Source organism: Sebastes fasciatus, chromosome 16 (genome assembly GCF_043250625.1).
Source record: "Sebastes fasciatus isolate fSebFas1 chromosome 16, fSebFas1.pri, whole genome shotgun sequence".
Classification (NCBI taxonomy): Eukaryota; Metazoa; Chordata; class Actinopteri; order Perciformes; family Sebastidae; genus Sebastes; species Sebastes fasciatus.
Window position 1 is genome coordinate 20,044,918 of NC_133810.1, and position 19,656 is coordinate 20,064,573.

At 42.8% G+C, this 19,656-nt stretch overlaps 1 protein-coding gene and 3 non-coding genes across 9 annotated transcripts in view; 3 read left to right on the forward strand and 1 right to left on the reverse strand.

Moving 5' to 3' along the window:
- The window catches only part of cfap54 (cilia and flagella associated 54), a 99,648-nt gene that overhangs the window by 3,770 nt on the left and 76,222 nt on the right, over nt 1–19,656 (reverse strand). The window lies entirely within an intron of this gene.
- On the forward strand, nt 18,472–18,543 carry trnah-gug (transfer RNA histidin (anticodon GUG)). Its single transcript has one exon. It is a non-coding gene; the product is annotated as a tRNA-His (tRNA).
- trnar-acg (transfer RNA arginine (anticodon ACG)) lies at nt 18,752–18,824 on the forward strand. The gene has a single exon. It is a non-coding gene; the product is annotated as a tRNA-Arg (tRNA).
- Nucleotides 19,491–19,563, forward strand: trnar-acg (transfer RNA arginine (anticodon ACG)). The gene has a single exon. It is a non-coding gene; the product is annotated as a tRNA-Arg (tRNA).

Sequence of the window (19,656 nt, forward strand, 5' to 3'; positions counted from 1 at the left end):
TCAAGTCCTTCACCAGCATTTCTTTTCGACCCGACGTCTTTGCTATAGTTTGGGTAAGTTCATCGTTTACATTGGTGGCGAGCAAGCACGCTAGCGAGCTAATGTCATATCCACGTAACCTGGCTATCTCACACTAGTTGAAGTCGCGAACGACTCTCCATTCATAACCAGCTGACGTCAGCTGATATGATACTATGCTTTATTTTAGGCAGCTGACAACACTAGTGTGTTAGCCTGTCTGTTTACATAGCACATTATGTAGTCCTACAGTTAATAACGGGCTGGCTATCTGGTAATAACACCGACGTTAACGTTAATCAATAGTACAAGACAGAAAATACGTAGTCCACAGTTTACCAACGTAATCTATGTTTCTACTCTTTATGTGTGGATCAGTCTATGTATTTGGTATTTTGCTGAGTATGCTAATGTAGCCCCTGTGTATATGAATTGTTTCAGAATGTTATAGTGTTAAGTTACAGGTTGTAAAGCAGTTGAGAATAAGACATGGTAATGCATAGGTCCAGTAAGGTACTCACCTGGTAACTAGTTTTAAAAAATTAAATTGTTTACAGATTCTGTATAGTAAGTACATTATTAGAAAACACTGTATCACAGACAGACAGAGGCAACTAAATGTTGCATAACCTCTTTTGCATGAGAAGTAATGGACACAGAGTGTAATTTATGTTAGTTTAGCTAGATTGGAGATCAGGATACAAGGATATAATACAAGGATACAAAGGCTTTATTGTCATATGCATAAATAAACAAGTTATCAATGCAATGACATTCTTAGTTTGCTGGATCACTATTCTGTAGTGAAATATACTAAAAGTAAATATGAAATTAAGAAAGAAGAAAGAAATTATAACATAACATATAGCAGGCCATAATGTTACAATATAAGAGGACAGACCAAGCATATTCTCACTGTGTTTTTTTTTTTCCCCCAATCATACAGAATGGAGCCTAAATTTAGGAGGAGGGGGGATGGCCATGCTAGCCTCTTCGACACAGAGGAAGCAAAACGAATTAAGAGGGAGAACAGGCCATGGGTGCGGGCTCTGTCGCCTGAGAGGGTGAAAGAGTGCGAAGATGGCTGTTCTGCGTCGCGGTGGAGACCCGGGTTATGTGGTGGCATCAATGTCAGAGGAGTCAGGAAACTCTGATTCACACAACAACCTCGTCAACAAAAGAGCCTTCCAGGGGTACATCTCACATTATCCGGCAGGCCGTTATGCCATCCAGGTCAAGCGGGAGGTGAGATCCGCTAGAAGCCAGAGCCAACCTGCCACTGCTGCTGCTGCCACCTCCACACAGCCGCCCTCCAACTCACCACGGCCCTCAGCCTCTTCTCGAGCTGCCACCTCCACACAGCCGCCCTCCAGCTCACCACGACCCTTTGCCTCTTCACGAGCTGCAACCACCACACAGCCGCCCTCCAGCTCACCACGGCCCTCAGCCTCTTTGCGAGCTGCCACCTCCACACAGCCGCCCTCCAGCTCACCACGGCCCTCAGCCTCTTCACGAGCTGCAACCACCACACAGCCGCCCTCCACCTCACCACGGCCCTCAGCCTCTTTGCGAGCAGGCCATCTCCACCTCAAAAATCACCTTCGTCAGCCCAGAGAGCCTGCCTCCTGCAGTTGAAAGGAAAGGAAGACCCTGTATGCCTAACAGCAGTGTGGCAAATCCCCACATCTTTGTTTTGCCCCCTAATACTGCAGGGATGGCCCAGCTAAAACAAAGACTGAACATAACTCCATCTGCTGGTCTTAGGCCGCCCTTCCTTGCAGCTCTCGAGCCGCCTCTCCAGGCAGCTCCCCAACCTCTCAGACCTCTCCTGCTTGCGCCCAGACCTCTCCTGTGTGCAGCCCAACCTCACCTGCCTGCACCACAACCTCTCTTGCCTGCCTTCCAATCTGTGGTTCCTGCAGGTTCTTCCCTGACAGATGTGCCTTACACCACTCAAAATTACCACAAGAGGAAAAGACAGGAGGAGGAACAGAGTGGCAAAAGGAAGAGGAAATACTCTAGGAAGAGTGACGCCATCACCTGCAAGCAGTGTCAGAGGGAGCGGGACCCTGCCACCCACCAACAGTACTTTGGGAATTGGTACTGCCAGGCCACAGCCACCGTGACTCTGGCTGAGTGGAGGGCTGCACTTGAAGCCCGGGGATATGGCACAAAAAAAGATACTCGACCCTGATAACTCTGTTCACATTAGCCTATATTGTATTGTATTATATACTATTTCATATACTGTATTGTATTCTAGTAATATAGTATTAATAATAATCTATTATATTCTATTATACGATACTATATTCTATTCTATTCTATTACATGGTATTATATTATATTATATGGTATTATATTATATTATATTTTATTATATTGCATTATATTATATATATATTATTCTAGTAACAATAGTATTTATAATATATTTTTTTTATTGTATTATATATATATACATATATATTCTGTTCTATTTTGTTCCATTACATTGTATTCCTGTTGATTTTATTGTTGATAAATGTATATACCACTGATTGCACTGATTTTATTACTGTACTGTTTTTTAAAATTTGTTTATAATAAATATGTTATTAAGATGACTCAATACAAGTGTTCTTTTTCATTCAAATACAATGTACAGCATACCACTGAATTATATTATATACAATAAATATATATATACTCTTCTAGTAATAATAGTATTAATAATAATCTATTTTATTAGCCTACATTATATTAAATTATATTATAATATTATATATAAACTATTCTGTCCTGTTCCTAAATGATAGGCTATTAATTAATCACAATGGCAAGTGTATAAAGTTAATAGTCAATGCTTGTGATAAACAAAATAATAATAATCTATTTTATTAGCCTATATTATATTAAATTATATTATAATATTATATATAAACTATTCTGTCCTGTTCCTAAATGATAGGCTATTAATTAATCACAATGGCAAGTGTATAAAGTTAATAGTCAATGCTTGTGATAAACAAAATATTGTAATATTTACATACAGCACACACTGCTTAATTTCTACCATAGATTAAGCACAACAGACAATATTAACACACCGTTTGAACCGCCTTAATAATAAAGCCAATTACATCTTTCATATCATTACAACACGGGATACGAGGCGATGATCATCAGCCGTGTTTTGGTAGCGCGTTAATGTTACTATTTATAGCATTAATAGCTCGACGATCTGCGATAATAAAGCCAATAGGAAATAGCGATAATAATGATAAATGACCGTCATTATAACGGCAACGATAAAAGAGCCACCTTAGAACCATCTATTCATGTGTGTTTGCTAAATATTAATGGCATGAGGTTTGGGTGACACGGGTTTCGAGGCGAGGATCATCAGACATATTCTGGTAGTGTGCTACTATTTTTAGCAACCGTAGCACGACCAACGGGCTACTTCCTTGGCGCAATGGATAACGCGTCTGACTACGGATCAGAAGATTCTAGGTTTGACTCCTGGCTAGCTCGTAATCACTTTAGGTTCAAAATGACTTCCTACTCGTTTCCAATGTTCCTGCTCTATAGACTGGGTATCAAAGTAAATTAACATCATCTGGAAAGAGACAAATCATGGCTAAATGGCCCTTTAAAAGCTGTCTCCAACCAGTCACTTTCAGCCAGCCACATTGATCATGGAGCCTCTGCTATTTTCTAGTGTTACTTGCTAATCACCTTTCTTTGAAAAACAAAATTCGTCCATGAAGGAACAAAATCAGCAGTGCTAGATAAACCATCCATGGAACTTGACTGTTTTTTGCAAGACATCATTTAGGAAATCCACAGAGATAAAATAGTAGTAGGTTTGAGATCAAGAGCTCCAAATATATTATGGTTAGAACCAGTTACTTCAAAATACAAGCAGCTGTGATCGTATAGTGGTCTGCGTTGTGGTCGCAGCAACCCCGGTTCGAATCCGGGTCACGGCAGCAGTGGGGAGCTTACTTTCTTATATGTTGTAATGTACTCCAGCCTCGGCCTTTCTTAGCATAGTTTGAAACTGGACAACTCCAGCCAATATTTTCCTGCGTCAGGCCCCATATTTCCCGATTTTGAGCGGCGTTCTCCACACGACAAAAAAACACCCAGGTTTGCATGCAATGGTGCGAGAAACATGCTCATGCCAGAGCTCACGTAGGGCTAGTGGCGCAATGGATAACGCGTCTGACTACTGTTGGAAATATATCATGAAGAATAATATGGCAATGCTTAAACTATTATGTTACGAGTTCATTGGGTTGAAGATGTTTAGACTAAGAATGATAAGATGAATACTGTGGCGCCTGAGGGACTTATCGTTCAGCGTCACAAGGGTGAGACGGCATAAACATATTTTTGTGTAGATAGAACAGTCTCAAGGACACAGCCTTAGGGAAGAAACAGATAGGGGGGAGAGGGCAGAATGTTGTGAACAGTAGATAGCTGTGTACGGATGGAGTCAGATAGAAGAAGGTCATAGTGACATTATGGAAAAGTACTAAGAATGATCAAAACTCTGCCCCTCCCTTCAGAGAATGTTTATTGCTGTGTATAAAGGCAAATGTAAAGAAAAGCTCGGGGTTCATTCACTGCGAACTGAACACGGTATTACATGGTATCAGGGACACATTGATGAATCCAGAATTCTGTAATAACTCTGTGCAACTTTGATGAATATATCTGCGGAATAAATTGATACTGTTTTAAACTAATTTGCAATCTTTTATGATTTTAACTCTGAGCTTGCAGCTGCCTAGAAGATAAACCAACACGCATGAAGGTGACGATTCCCTGAGGGGGAATTTCCTTCAATTTGGAGACCCTGACGTGATCTTCGGAAAGAGCGAAGAGCGAGCCAGAGACCGGACAACTCAGTGAGAGAGAGATAAGGGTACCCTGACTACAAGGCAAAAAGGTAAGCAGAACCTGTTAAAACAAAATCTGCATATTGGCATAGGTTCTAAATTTATCTCTCTGGCTGAGTTTGAAGCATCTCTGTTTGACTTTGGATAAATCAAGTTGCATAGTTAAAAGGATCTGGGATCCTATATAGTGTTTGGAACACTAATAAAAAGGATCTGGGATCCGCTAATGATCTGGGATCTTAGTTAAAAGGATCTGGGATCCGCTAATGATCTGGGATCTTAGTTAAAAGGATCTGGGATCCGCTAATGATCTGGGATCTTAGTTAAAAGGATCTGGGATCCTATATAGTGTTTGGAACACTAATAAAAAGGATCTGGGATCCGCTAATGATCTGGGATCTTAGTTAAAAGGATCTGGGATCCTATAAGGATCTGGGATCCGTACTGTGGTGTTTGGAACACCAATAAAAAGGATCTGGGATCCTCTAATGATCTGGGATCTTAGTTAAAAGGATCTGGGATCCGTACTGTGGTGTTTGGAACACTAATAAACTGTATTGATAGTGTACATCAGAGGAAATTTAAAACTGCCTCAGATACCGGGCCAGCACCGCTGACGGGAGACCGTTAGTAGAAGCTTGTGTTGGTGGGATCTGTGGTGGGGGCATAACGACCCAATTACTCTGATATCACTACTGTTTGAAAACTAAAAGGAGGAAAGTTGCCCTTTTAGTAACGTCTGGGACGTTGGAAAAGCGTTTGGAACACTGCGCTTGGAGCGCCTGTATGAGTGTACATTAATAACTAGTATTCAGAGGAAAATTAAAACTGCCTCAGATACCGGGCCAGCACCGCTGACGGGAGACCGTTAGTAGAAGCTTGTGTTGGTGGGATCTGTGGTGGGGGCATAACGACCCATTTACTCTGAATCTAGTTACTGTCATAAACTGAATAAACCTGTGTGAAATAGTACTGGACAGAATGGATGGAGAATTTGACAAAGATTGGGAGGAGAAAGGCGGTTGTAACAAAAGTGGGTTAACCTTCGGCCAACAGTGGGCGAAAGTAAGAACGAATGCGATATGTACCTTTGACCCAGAGATAAGGGGAAAAGAGACAGAGGGGATGGATGCATGGTTTAAAGGAATGATAGAGAATAAAGAGTTCCCGGAAAACTCCTCTAAATCAGCTTTTACCCCGGCAGTACGAGAAGCCATACTAAAACAGCAGGAACTCTTGGCCCAAAGTAGAAAAACGGTGGAACAAAGCGGTATTTTTACAAAAAAGAAAGCCCAAAAAGACGTTGAGAACCAAGCAAAAACTTTAGCTAAAATAAACGGCATTTATCTTGCATCCGTAACTGAATTAGGACATCAATGGCCAGTAAAAAAAGAGACTAAAAAAGAACCAAATAAAACCCCGGACGGATACAACCGGCTGTACCCAGATTTAGGGGAACAGCCCGATCCGCCACCACCGCATCATCAGATGGTAATGACAGGTATAGCACCTACGGTACCCCCACCATACGATGACACCCAAACATTCCCTCCACCGCCTCCACCCCCTGAACATAGCCCTGAATCCGACCCTCCACAACATTCCAGTCCCAAACCAGTATCTGCCCAGATGCCCCAATTTTCTGTTCAGGGAGGACATTTGTGGCTAGAAGATCCTGAGGGAAGAAGGAACAGAGAAGATTTAGAATGGAGGACCCGGCTCCTAGAAATAGGCCTGCTAGGGTTAACCAGAGGGGGAAATCAGTCTGGGGTTGTGGATCTAATGGGGGATACAATCTTAGAACAGGACTTACCATCTCCCATACCACCACCGATGGTCGTCTCCCCAAGCGAATCCTCTGACCCTGAGGTCAGGAGGGTGAGAGAAGAGATGGCTAGGAGATGGCATAGGGATAGAGACGAGGCAGAGAAAAAGAGACATAGAAAGGAGCAGGAAGAGCAGGACAGGGACAGACTATGGGTAGAATTGGAAGAAAGGACAGAGGCAGTCAAGAGGGAGGTTGACAGAGCGCAGGATGGAGCATGTGGAGGAGGCCCATCAGGCCATCAGGAGGATGGGGGTACATCCACCACCTCCAGTCTTTGTAGACAAACTGAGCCACGGTTTGAGTCCAGTCGAGGGAGGGAAAGATTTAGAGGACAGGAAAAGGAAGAACCAGGGGAAGAACCAGATGCGTTCCATTGGACTAGGTCAGATAGACGTTCACAGGACGGAGAAATGGGTCATGGTAGAGATGGGTCCTGTGTGACCTTCACCGGACAGTTCACGGCACGCGGTAGAACAGAGCAGGAAAGACCAGAAAGAGAGGAACTAGACGAGGAGTATGGGGAAGAACAGCTACAACAGTTTGCAGAGAGTAGCACAGACTTGGGTCATAGACATTATTTGAGACCCCGGGATGGCAACAGAAGAGTGGTCAGAAAAAAACCGTTAGGCATTTATCCTCTCATTCAGACCACCGGAGGTCAGAGATATCAACCCTTTGGGGCCGGAGATAAAAGTGCCATAGCAGCTAGGTTGCCCCCATTGGAAGAAGGAGGCGGTGCATGGCTTAGAGCATTGGATGAGCAGACCAGGGGCACGAAACTCTCATTAGGGGACGTGAGAGCATTGTTGGGAGCAGGAAGTGTGTCAATATGGGCACAGAGAGAATTGGAAGAGAATTCACACACCACTCGATCAGGGGATGAGGAATCCTGGTGTAGATATGCGACCCCCATGGGAGACGCCATAAGGGCTAAGTATCCCATTCCCGCAGGAAAACTGCATAACTTGGTATTTAAAATAAAGAATGACGAGACGGGGAGTGTTTTTTTGGCCAGGTGCAAGAGAGAGTGGGCTGATTCCTCTGGATATAATCCGGACAAAGTAAATCATCAACATCCCTTTAGGAATGCTGTTCTAAAACACTCTCCCCCAGCCGTAAAAGAAGCAATGGATAATAACCCTGACATGCAAGCAGCTGAATCTAGTAAATGGGAGACACATTACCTACACCACATGCGAAAACATGAGGACAAAAAAGATGATGAAATTGGGGAAATGAAAGACATGTTAGCTAAATTAACAAAGCTTCAGCTAGCCTCAGCCAGGGAAAGTGCAACAGAGGGAAAGAAGCAGAAGAACCTGCACCAACAGATGGTCCAGACACCTGCCCCAATACCCACACCTGTCCCACCTCCAGTTCCACCATATTATCCACCCCAATATGCCCCACCACAACCTAACCCTCAATATCAGTACCCACCCTATCAACAACAGCCGCAGGGCCAGAATAGGGGGAGAGGAAGGGGAGGAGGTAGAGGCCGAGGGAGGGGAGGAGCACCGAGAGGAGGAGCCTGCTTTATCTGCGGCAGCCAAGATCACTGGGCTAGGGAGTGCCCAAATTATCAGCAGAACCAGCAGCCTCAGGGTGGACTAGCCCCGCCTCCACAGGCACCCAATCAGCAATACGCACCCCTCCAGGCTCCACAATACCAAATACCAGGACCACCTCCAGGACAATGGGGACTATAGGGAAGCCTAGAAAGCAGAGGGGAGCAGGGACTGGCCGAACCTTGTTTACAACTAATAGTGAATGGAAAACAAAGATGGTTCATGGTGGATACCGGAGCTCGGTATTCCACCCTAGCGGAGCCAGAATGCCGGTTATCCTCTCACTATGTCTCTGTTTTAGGTTTCTCCGGCAGAGAACAACAGTTACCATTTACTGAACCAATACCTGTGGAAAATGGTACTCAAAGACTAATGCATTCTTTTCTATATGCACCTGACTGTCCAAGAGATCTTTTGGGAAGAGATGTTCTGGCAGCCCTAGGGGCTTCTGTGCATTGTTCGAAAAGTGGCATATCGGTGGAATTCCCAAATGGAAGTGTTGTCAGATGTTCCGGGTCAGGAGCCCCTGGACATCAAATGTTATTAAAAGAAATAATCGATCCTCAACAGAGTCCACCCACTGCTGAAATATACTGGGTTCTTTTGGAAAACTGCAATCCACTGATTGACTTTTACAACCTGTGGCAACCATGGATCCGAGCTCTAAACCCCTACCTTCCTGTACCTGATCCTCCCCACTGTACCCTAAACTATGATAGGGAAAATGAGATACAATATCAGGATGAGTTTCAGCAACAGTTAGCTGATAGATCGTGGTCACTACAAGTCAAGGACATTGTAATAGGACCCCAAGGCGTTGCAGCCATAGTCTCTCTAAACCCAGAACAAAAACTATGGTACAAACTATCCTCATACGCTGTCCCACATATCTCATTAGCGCTCGCTCCAAAACATCAAGCAAAAGACCTAGGAACCATGTGTAAAGAGGCGGGTAACGTAACAGGGTGGGAAGAAACAACATTAAAAGGAATATGGGTGGCAGAAAAGGGAAAGTATTATAAAATATCACATTTCAGTACAGTAACAGGCACATGTGAGAATGTTTCCCTAACACGTCATCACGGCTGTGAAATGACGGATGGGGAAGGGGCCACTTCCATGTTGAACACTCTTCCTTCCTCATTGTGGTCTAAGGGCCCCTTTGATGTGGGAAGATGCAGCATGGAACCAGTAACATTTGAAATGAACACTTACTGCCCTATCTGGAGACCTCAGTATAAACATAAAGCTGAAGCAGCCCAGGGCATCTCCCCTACGATTGAGGGACTAATAAAAGCAGGGGTATTAAAACAATCTTATTCTCAGTGGAATACTCCCATTTTGCCAGTAATCAAACCCTCCGGCTCATACAGAATGGCTCATGATTTACGAGCCATAAATGAGCTGGTTTCGACCCCTGTTACACCAGTGCCTAACCCCCACTCTGCTCTCTCCATGCTCACACCTGCCCACACCTCATTTACATGTATAGACTTAGCTAACGCTTTCTTTTGTCTACCCTTAGCAGAACATTTACAGGACATTTTCTCATTTACATATGAAGGCCAGAGGCTGACATATAATGTGTTACCACAGGGCTTTATTCTTTCGCCCTCAATTTTTAATGAAACCCTAAGACAACATTTAAAAGGGTTGGAACTTCCGGACGGATGTTTTATTGTACAGTATGTTGATGACTTGCTCATAGCAGCACCCTCGGCCGAGGTGTGTCTGTCTCTGACGCATGCTCTTTTGTTAAGACTATATCGTTGTGGCTATAAGGTCTCTAAAGAAAAACTCCAGTGTTGCAGAGCGCAGGTATCATTCTTGGGAAGAATAATTACAGCCAAAGGCACTGCCATGTCACCTGCACACAGAAAGTCGATTTTGCACCACCCAAAACCACTAACCGTTAAAGAAATGTTGTCATTCTTGGGACTCACTGGTTATTCCAGACAGTACATTCCTAACTACGCCGGAGATACACAGTTGCTTAGACAGATGGTAACTATGGCAGGAATGAGAAATCTTACGGCAGAACTGGAATGGTCACAGGAGGGGGAAGAGGGGTTCATCCGCCTAAAACAGGAGATGGCCGAAGCGGCTGCTTTAGCCCTCCCGGACTATTCCCAGCCGTTCCATCTTGACGTATCTGAACAGCTGTCTACCGCCCATGGTGTTTTGTATCAGAAGCAAAGAGGAGACAGAAATGTGTTATATTATTGTAGCATATTATTAGATAACCAAGAACAGAGAGCCAGCCCCTGCGTACGGTATGCGGCTGCACTGGCTAAAATAGTGGAGAAAGTGGGTCATATCGTCATGCACCACCCACTCCGAATTCTCACTTCCCATAGTACTGTAGCCTACGTTACATCAGCGTGTTTCACTCTCACTCCATTGCGACAGACAAAAATTCTACAAGTACTATCAAAGCCACACATCTCTTTTTTCCACGAGGGTTGCAATATGGCTGACAAAATGGGGGATGGTCATGGTAAAAAGCACTTATGCGCAGAAAAATCTATGCCCTTCACAAAACTACGAGCAGACTTAGAAACCACCCCCTTAACTGTATGTGATCTCAGTCTATTTACAGACGGCTGCTGTTTTAGACATCCCACGGAGGGGTTAAAAGCTGGATATGCTGTAGTGTCGGTTCCTAATGTCACCTCAAAACCTATCACACTGTGCTCCGCTCCACTAGACGGAAAACAATCTGCTCAAGCTGCTGAGTTGACCGCTGTGGTATCCGCTCTTAAACTCGCTGAGGGTAAAGCTGTAAATATTTTCACGGATTCGGCATATGTGTGTAATGCTATTCACAGGGACATGACAGGTTGGGTACAAGCAGGGTTCAAGACAAGCGGAAACAAAAACATGGCACATGAGGTGCTCATGAGAGAGTTGTTGTCTGCCATTAAGCTTCCTAAAAAGGTTGCTGTCTTAAAAGTGAAAGGTCACTCTCAGGGAGAGGACCTAGAGAGCATTGGCAATAATGCTGCGGATGTTGCAGCCAAGGCTGCTGCAGGATATGTTGTTGAATGTATATTAATGCTTGGCGAAGAAGTAGGAGCATTTATTGATGATGTAAAAAAGGCACAGGAGGACGCTCCTGCACATGAGAAAAAATCCTGGGATGATGCAGGTGCTACGGATTGTTTTGTAGACATGTGGCAGAAAGATGGGAAGACGGTAATGCCGTCAGATTGGATACCATCCATGTTAAAACAAACACATGGCTTACATCATGGGGGAGTGGCGGTAATGATGCATGCTCTGGAGGCATGGTGGTTCCCACAAAAGAGGAAAACCGTGATTGATTTCGTACAAAATTGTACTACCTGTCAGGCATGCAACATTCGACCTACTAAAAAACCTCCTTTGGGAAAATACCCAAAACCTGAGGGTCCTGGCGAACAAATAGTTATGGATTTTACGGATATGGGGATCCGGGCGGGAGGGAAAAGATTTTTGTTGGTCATAGTGGATGCATTTTCCAGGTGGATTGAGGCCTATCCTACTGGAAAAGAGGACGCTAAAACAGTCATCAAATGTTTGGTGAATAATTATATACCATACCATGGTTTTCCCAAACTTATTCGCTCCGACAATGGCTCTCATTTCAAAAATAAGGATTTGAGAGAAGTGGAGACTGTTTTGGGTCTGGAACACAAGTTTGGCACGGTGTACCACCCAGAATCGCAAGGCAAAGTTGAACGTGCCAACCAGACCATTAAGGGGAAACTGCTGAAGATTTGTCAGCAAACAGGTTTGCCATGGACTGAGGCTCTTCCCATTGCTCTTCTGGCTATGAGATCCTCAGTCAATAGGCAAACAGGTTTAACACCGTTTGAACTCAACTGTGGACGACCTTTTCCAGGTCCCACAGTGCCTTTGTGTGTCCTACCTGCTGTAGGATACCGCCCGTATTATCAGAAAGTGAATGCTCTTGTCTCAGCTCTCTCCTGTTCAGGTGCCCCCCATGCTCCGAAGCCTGTGTTGCTGACAGCACCTGAAGGCCCCCCGGAACACCTTTGGTTGAAGGTGTTAAAGAGGAAGTGGTCGGAGCCACGGTGGACGGGGCCTCATAGAGTGACAGCAAGGACAACAACGGCAGTACAACTTGCAGGGAAAGGCGGAGTTTGGTGGCACTTGACCCAGTGCAGCTCAACAAAACATCCAAAACCAACGGCAGACTTCATCAGCGGAGGGGTGGACAACCCAGATGAACCGGACAAAGGAACAGCACCAGGGGTAGATGCAAGCATCTCTGCAGGGACACCAAGCATCTCTGCAGGGACACCAGAGAAGAGCACAGAAGAAGACACGTAAAAATTGAAGCGTGACTAATGACTGAAGTTTTTGTTTTCTATACTGAAGTTTTTTGTTTTCTATATATATCACTGTAAAAAATATATTAGTGAGCTGTATGAGACACAATTAAGGGACGGAAGGTTTCAAGGTCTTGCCTGTTTTACAGATAAAACACGGCTTAACAGTAAGGAAAAGGTGACTCAGTGAAAGTCTTATATGTTATATGTTGTATTAATTATTGCTTTATATATCACGTTAACAATAGCTTATTTTTTATTCATCTACCCTCGGGTAGAGGAGAGGGAAACATGTGATATGTAATCCCACATTTCTCCAGATGTGATCATTTTTATTTTTCATGTTTGTATTTGATTGAGGTTTGATTTTGCCCGCAAGGAAAACATCCATATCACTGTGCATCGTATGTCTTGAGACCTCTCGACAGTGATGGCTCTGTGGTGCGCAAAGCACCTGAGTTGAAGAAGAAGACTTAATCAGTTATAGATAATCATTTTGAAGATGGGTACTACTCTAATATAATCAATGTTATTCATTATTTGATCCCTATGATTCTGTGGGTTAAAATCAAAGCAATATTACATGTAATCACACACACATACTTATATTTCATTACATACACATCACATTAAGCCACACACCTCAGTACACACACTCACATTTTCAATAAAGATACTGCATACACATTACACTCATCACATGGATGACAGAAAACACGGAGAATGAGTTGAATCGGTTACTCTCTCAAGGTTTAATTGTTTAAGGTTTTTCAATTTTAGTTGGTGAATTTTATAAGAATAAAGGCTTAATTTAGAGTACCGTGACACAGACCCAGATTCAGAGGGCGGTAATGGCTTGAACCTCATGTCATATATTTCTGTGAAGTGAACTTAGACAAGTTCAAAAGAGGAAATGTTGGAAATATATCATGAAGAATAATATGGCAATGCTTAAACTATTATGTTACGAGTTCATTGGGTTGAAGATGTTTAGACTAAGAATGATAAGATGAATACTGTGGCGCCTGAGGGACTTATCGTTCAGCGTCACAAGGGTGAGACGGCATAAACATATTTTTGTGTAGATAGAACAGTCTCAAGGACACAGCCTTAGGGAAGAAACAGATAGGGGGGAGAGGGCAGAATGTTGTGAACAGTAGATAGCTGTGTACGGATGGAGTCAGATAGAAGAAGGTCATAGTGACATTATGGAAAAGTACTAAGAATGATCAAAACTCTGCCCCTCCCTTCAGAGAATGTTTATTGCTGTGTATAAAGGCAAATGTAAAGAAAAGCTCGGGGTTCATTCACTGCGAACTGAACACGGTATTACATGGTATCAGGGACACATTGATGAATCCAGAATTCTGTAATAACTCTGTGCAACTTTGATGAATATATCTGCGGAATAAATTGATACTGTTTTAAACTAATTTGCAATCTTTTATGATTTTAACTCTGAGCTTGCAGCTGCCTAGAAGATAAACCAACACGCATGAAGGTGACGATTCCCTGAGGGGGAATTTCCTTCACTACGGATCAGAAGATTCTAGGTTCGACTCCTGGCTAGCTCGTAATCACTTTAGGTTCAAAATGACTTCCTACTCATTTCCAATGTTCCTGCTCTATAGACTGGGTATCAAAGTAAATTAACATCATCTGGAAAGAGACAAATCATGGCTAAATGGCCCTTTAAAAGCTGCTAAAAGCTGTCTCCAACTTTCAGTCACTTTCAGCCAGCCACATTGATCATGAAGCCTCTGCTATTTTCTAGTGTTATTTGCTAATCACCTTTCTTTGAAAAACAAAATTCGTCCATGAAGGAACAAAATCAGCAGTGCTAGATAAACCATCCATGGAACTTGACTGTTTTTTGCAAGACATCATTTAGGAAATCCACAGAGATAAAATAGTAGTAGGTTTGAGATCAAGAGCTCCAAATATATTATGGTTAGAACCAGTTACTTCAAAATACAAGCAGCCGTGATCGTATGGCGCTCCCCGTCGCCTGTCGGTCGAGCTCATCCATCATTTCAGAGCCAATCATCTTGCGTATCGCTACCAAGATTCTACCAAGATTTGACCAATCGGAGGCCGCCCTGCTACCAAGAATGGCGACAGCCAATCACCGTCCGTTGCGTCTACCAAGATTTGACCAATCGCACTCGCTATTGCTACCAAGATTGACGCCGGAAGCCACGCCCCTAGAAATCAACGCCAGGTCCCTTCAACGGAAAGTCAAGTCCTTCACCAGCATTTCTTTTCGACCCGACGTCTTTGCTATAGTTTGGGTAAGTTCATCGTCAACCATTTATTGAAAATATGTGGTTTACATTGGTGGCGAGCCAGCACGCTAGCGAGCTAATGTCATATCCACGTAACCTGGCTATCTCACACTAGTTGAAGTCGCGAACGACTCTCCATTCATAACCAGCTAACGTCAGCTGATATGACACTATGCTTTATTTTAGGCAGCTGACAACACTAGTGTGTTAGCCTGTCTGTTTACATAGCACATTATGTAGCTTTAGCCCCTGTGTATATGAATTGTTTCAGAATGTTATAGTGTTAAGTTACAGGTTGTAAAGCAGTTGAGAATAAGACATGTAATGCATAGGTCCAGTAAGGTACTCACCTGGTAACTAGTTTTAAAAAATTAAATTGTTTACAGATTCTGTATAGTAAGTACATTATTAGAAAACACTGTATCACAGACAGACAGAGGCAACTAAATGTTGCATAACCTCTTTTGCATGAGAAGTAATGGACACAGAGTGTAATTTATGTTAGTTTAGCTAGATTGGAGATCAGGATACAAGGATGTATTGTCATATGCATAAATAAACAAGTTATCAATGCAATGACATTCTTAGTTTGCTGGATCACTATTCTGTAGTGAAATATACTAAAAGTAAATATGAAATTAAGAAAGAAGAAAGAAATTATAACATAACATATAGCAGGCCATAATTTTACAATATAAGAGGACAGACCAAGCATATTCTCACTGTGTTTTTTTTTTTCCCCCAATCATACAGAATGGAGCCTAAATTTAGGAGGAGGGGGGATGGCCATGCTAGCCTCTTCGACACAGAGGAAGCAAAACGAATTAAGAGGGAGAACAGGCCATGGGTGCGGGCTCTGTCGCCTGAGAGGGTGAAAGAGTGCGAAGATGGCTGTTCTGCGTCGCGGTGGAGACCCGGGTTATGTGGTGGCATCAATGTCAGAGGAGTCAGGAAACTCTGATTCACACAACAACCTCGTCAACAAAAGAGCCTTCCAGGGGTACATCTCACATTATCCGGCAGGCCGTTATGCCATCCAGGTCAAGCGGGAGGTGAGATCCGCTAGAAGCCAGAGCCAACCTGCCACTGCTGCTGCTGCCACCTCCACACAGCCGCCCTCCAACTCACCACGGCCCTCAGCCTCTTCCCGAGCTGCAACCACCACACAGCCGCCCTCCAGCTCACCACGGCCCTCAGCCTCTTTGCGAGCAGGCCATCTCCACCCCAAAAATCACCTTCGTCAGCCCAGAGAGCCTGCCTCCTGCAGTTGAAAGGAAAGGAAGACCCTGTATGCCTAACAGCAGTGTGGCAAATCCCCACATCTTTGTTTTGCCCCCTAATACTGCAGGGATGGCCCAGCTAAAACAAAGACTGAACATAACTCCATCTGCTGGTCTTAGGCCGCCCTTCCTTGCAGCTCTCGAGCCGCCTCTCCAGGCAGCTCCCCAACCTCTCAGACCTCTCCTGCTTGCGCCCAGACCTCTCCTGTGTGCAGCCCAACCTCACCTGCCTGCACCACAACCTCTCTTGCCTGCCTTCCAATCTGTGGTTCCTGCAGGTTCTTCCCTGACAGATGTGCCTTACACCACTCAAAATTACCACAAGAGGAAAAGACAGGAGGAGGAACAGAGTGGCAAAAGGAAGAGGAAATACTCTTGGAAGAGTGACGCCATCACCTGCAAGCAGTGTCAGAGGGAGCGGGACCCTGCCACCCACCAACAGTACTTTGGGAATTGGCACTGCCAGGCCACAGCCACCGTGACTCTGGCTGAGTGGAGGGCTGCACTTGAAGCCCGGGGATATGGCACAAAAAAAGATACTCGACCCTGATAACTCTGTTCACATTAGCCTATATTGTATTGTATTATATACTATTTCATATACTGTATTGTATTCTAGTAATATAGTATTAATAATAATCTATTATATTCTATTATACGATACTATATTCTATTCTATTCTATTACATGGTATTATATTATATTATATGGTATTATATTATATTATATTTTATTATATTGCATTATATTATATATATATTATTCTAGTAACAATAGTATTTATAATATATTTTTTTTATTGTATTATATATATATATATACATATATATTCTGTTCTATTTTGTTCCATTACATTGTATTCCTGTTGATTTTATTGTTGATAAATGTATATACCACTGATTGCACTGATTTTATTACTGTACTGTTTTTTAAAATTTGTTTATAATAAATATGTTATTAAGATGACTCAATACAAGTGTTCTTTTTCATTCAAATACAATGTACAGCATACCACTGAATTATATTATATACAATAAATATATATATACTCTTCTAGTAATAATAGTATTAATAATAATCTATTTTATTAGCCTACATTATATTAAATTATATTATAATATTATATATAAACTATTCTGTCCTGTTCCTAAATGATAGGCTATTAATTAATCACAATGGCAAGTGTATAAAGTTAATAGTCAATGCTTGTGATAAACAAAATAATAATAATCTATTTTATTAGCCTATATTATATTAAATTATATTATAATATTATATATAAACTATTCTGTCCTGTTCCTAAATGATAGGCTATTAATTAATCACAATGGCAAGTGTATAAAGTTAATAGTCAATGCTTGTGATAAACAAAATATTGTAATATTTACATACAGCACACACTGCTTAATTTCTACCATAGATTAAGCACAACAGACAATATTAACACACCGTTTGAACCGCCTTAATAATAAAGCCAATTACATCTTTCATATCATTACAACACGGGATACGAGGCGATGATCATCAGCCGTGTTTTGGTAGCGCGTTAATGTTACTATTTATAGCATTAATAGCTCGACGATCTGCGATAATAAAGCCAATAGGAAATAGCGATAATAATGATAAATGACCGTCATTATAACGGCAACGATAAAAGATCCACCTTAGAACCATCTATTCATGTGTGTTTGCTAAATATTAATGGCATGAGGTTTGGGTGACACGGGTTTCGAGGCGAGGATCAGCAGACATATTCTGGTAGTGTGCTACTATTTTTAGCAACCGTAGCACAACCAACGGGCTACTTCCTTGGCGCAATGGATAACGCGTCTGACTACGGATCAGAAGATTCTAGGTTCGACTCCTGGCTAGCTCGTAATCACTTTAGGTTCAAAATGACTTCCTACTCGTTTCCAATGTTCCTGCTCTATAGACTGGGTATCAAAGTAAATTAACATCATCTGGAAAGAGACAAATCATGGCTAAATGGCCCTTTAAAAGCTGTCTCCAACCAGTCACTTTCAGCCAGCCACATTGATCATGAAGCCTCTGCTATTTTCTAGTGTTACTTGCTAATCACCTTTCTTTGAAAAACAAAATTCGTCCATGAAGGAACAAAATCAGCAGTGCTAGATAAACCATCCATGGAACTTGACTGTTTTTTGCAAGACATCATTTAGGAAATCCACAGAGATAAAATAGTAGTAGGTTTGAGATCAAGAGCTCCAAATATATTATGGTTAGAACCAGTTACTTCAAAATACAAGCAGCCGTGATCGTATAGTGGTTAGTACTCTGCGTTGTGGTCGCAGCAACCCCGGTTCGAATCCGGGTCACGGCAGCAGTGGGGAGCTTACTTTCTTATATGTTGTAATGTACTCCAGCCTCGGCCTTTCTTAGCATAGTTTGAAACTGGACAACTCCAGCCAATATTTTCCTGCGTCAGGCCCCATATTTCCCGATTTTGAGCGGCGTTCTCCACACGACAAAAAAACACCCAGGTTTGCATGCAATGGTGCGAGAAACATGCTCATGCCAGAGCTCACGTAGGGCTAGTGGCGCAATGGATAACGCGTCTGACTACGGATCAGAAGATTCTAGGTTCGACTCCTGGCTAGCTCGTAATCACTTTAGGTTCAAAATGACTTCCTACTCGTTTCCAATGTTCCTGCTCTATAGACTGGGTATCAAAGTAAATTAACATCATCTGGAAAGAGACAAATCATGGCTAAATGGCCCTTTAAAAGCTGTCTCCAACCAGTCACTTTCAGCCAGCCACATTGATCATGGAGCCTCTGCTATTTTCTAGTGTTACTTGCTAATCACCTTTCTTTGAAAAACAAAATTCGTCCATGAAGGAACAAAATCAGCAGTGCTAGATAAACCATCCATGGAACTTGACTGTTTTTTGCAAGACATCATTTAGGAAATCCACAGAGATAAAATAGTAGTAGGTTTGAGATCAAGAGCTCCAAATATATTATGGTTAGAACCAGTTACTTCAAAATACAAGCAGCTGTGATCGTATAGTGGTCTGCGTTGTGGTCGCAGCAACCCCGGTTCGAATCCGGGTCACGGCAGCAGTGGGGAGCTTACTTTCTTATATGTTGTAATGTACTCCAGCCTCGGCCTTTCTTAGCATAGTTTGAAACTGGACAACTCCAGCCAATATTTTCCTGCGTCAGGCCCCATATTTCCCGATTTTGAGCGGCGTTCTCCACACGACAAAAAAACACCCAGGTTTGCATGCAATGGTGCGAGAAACATGCTCATGCCAGAGCTCGCGTAGGGCTAGTGGCGCAATGGATAACGCGTCTGACTACGGATCAGAAGATTCTAGGTTCGACTCCTGGCTAGCTCGTAATCACTTTAGGTTCAAAATGACTTCCTACTCGTTTCCAATGTTCCTGCTCTATAGACTGGGTATCAAAGTAAATTAACATCATCTGGAAAG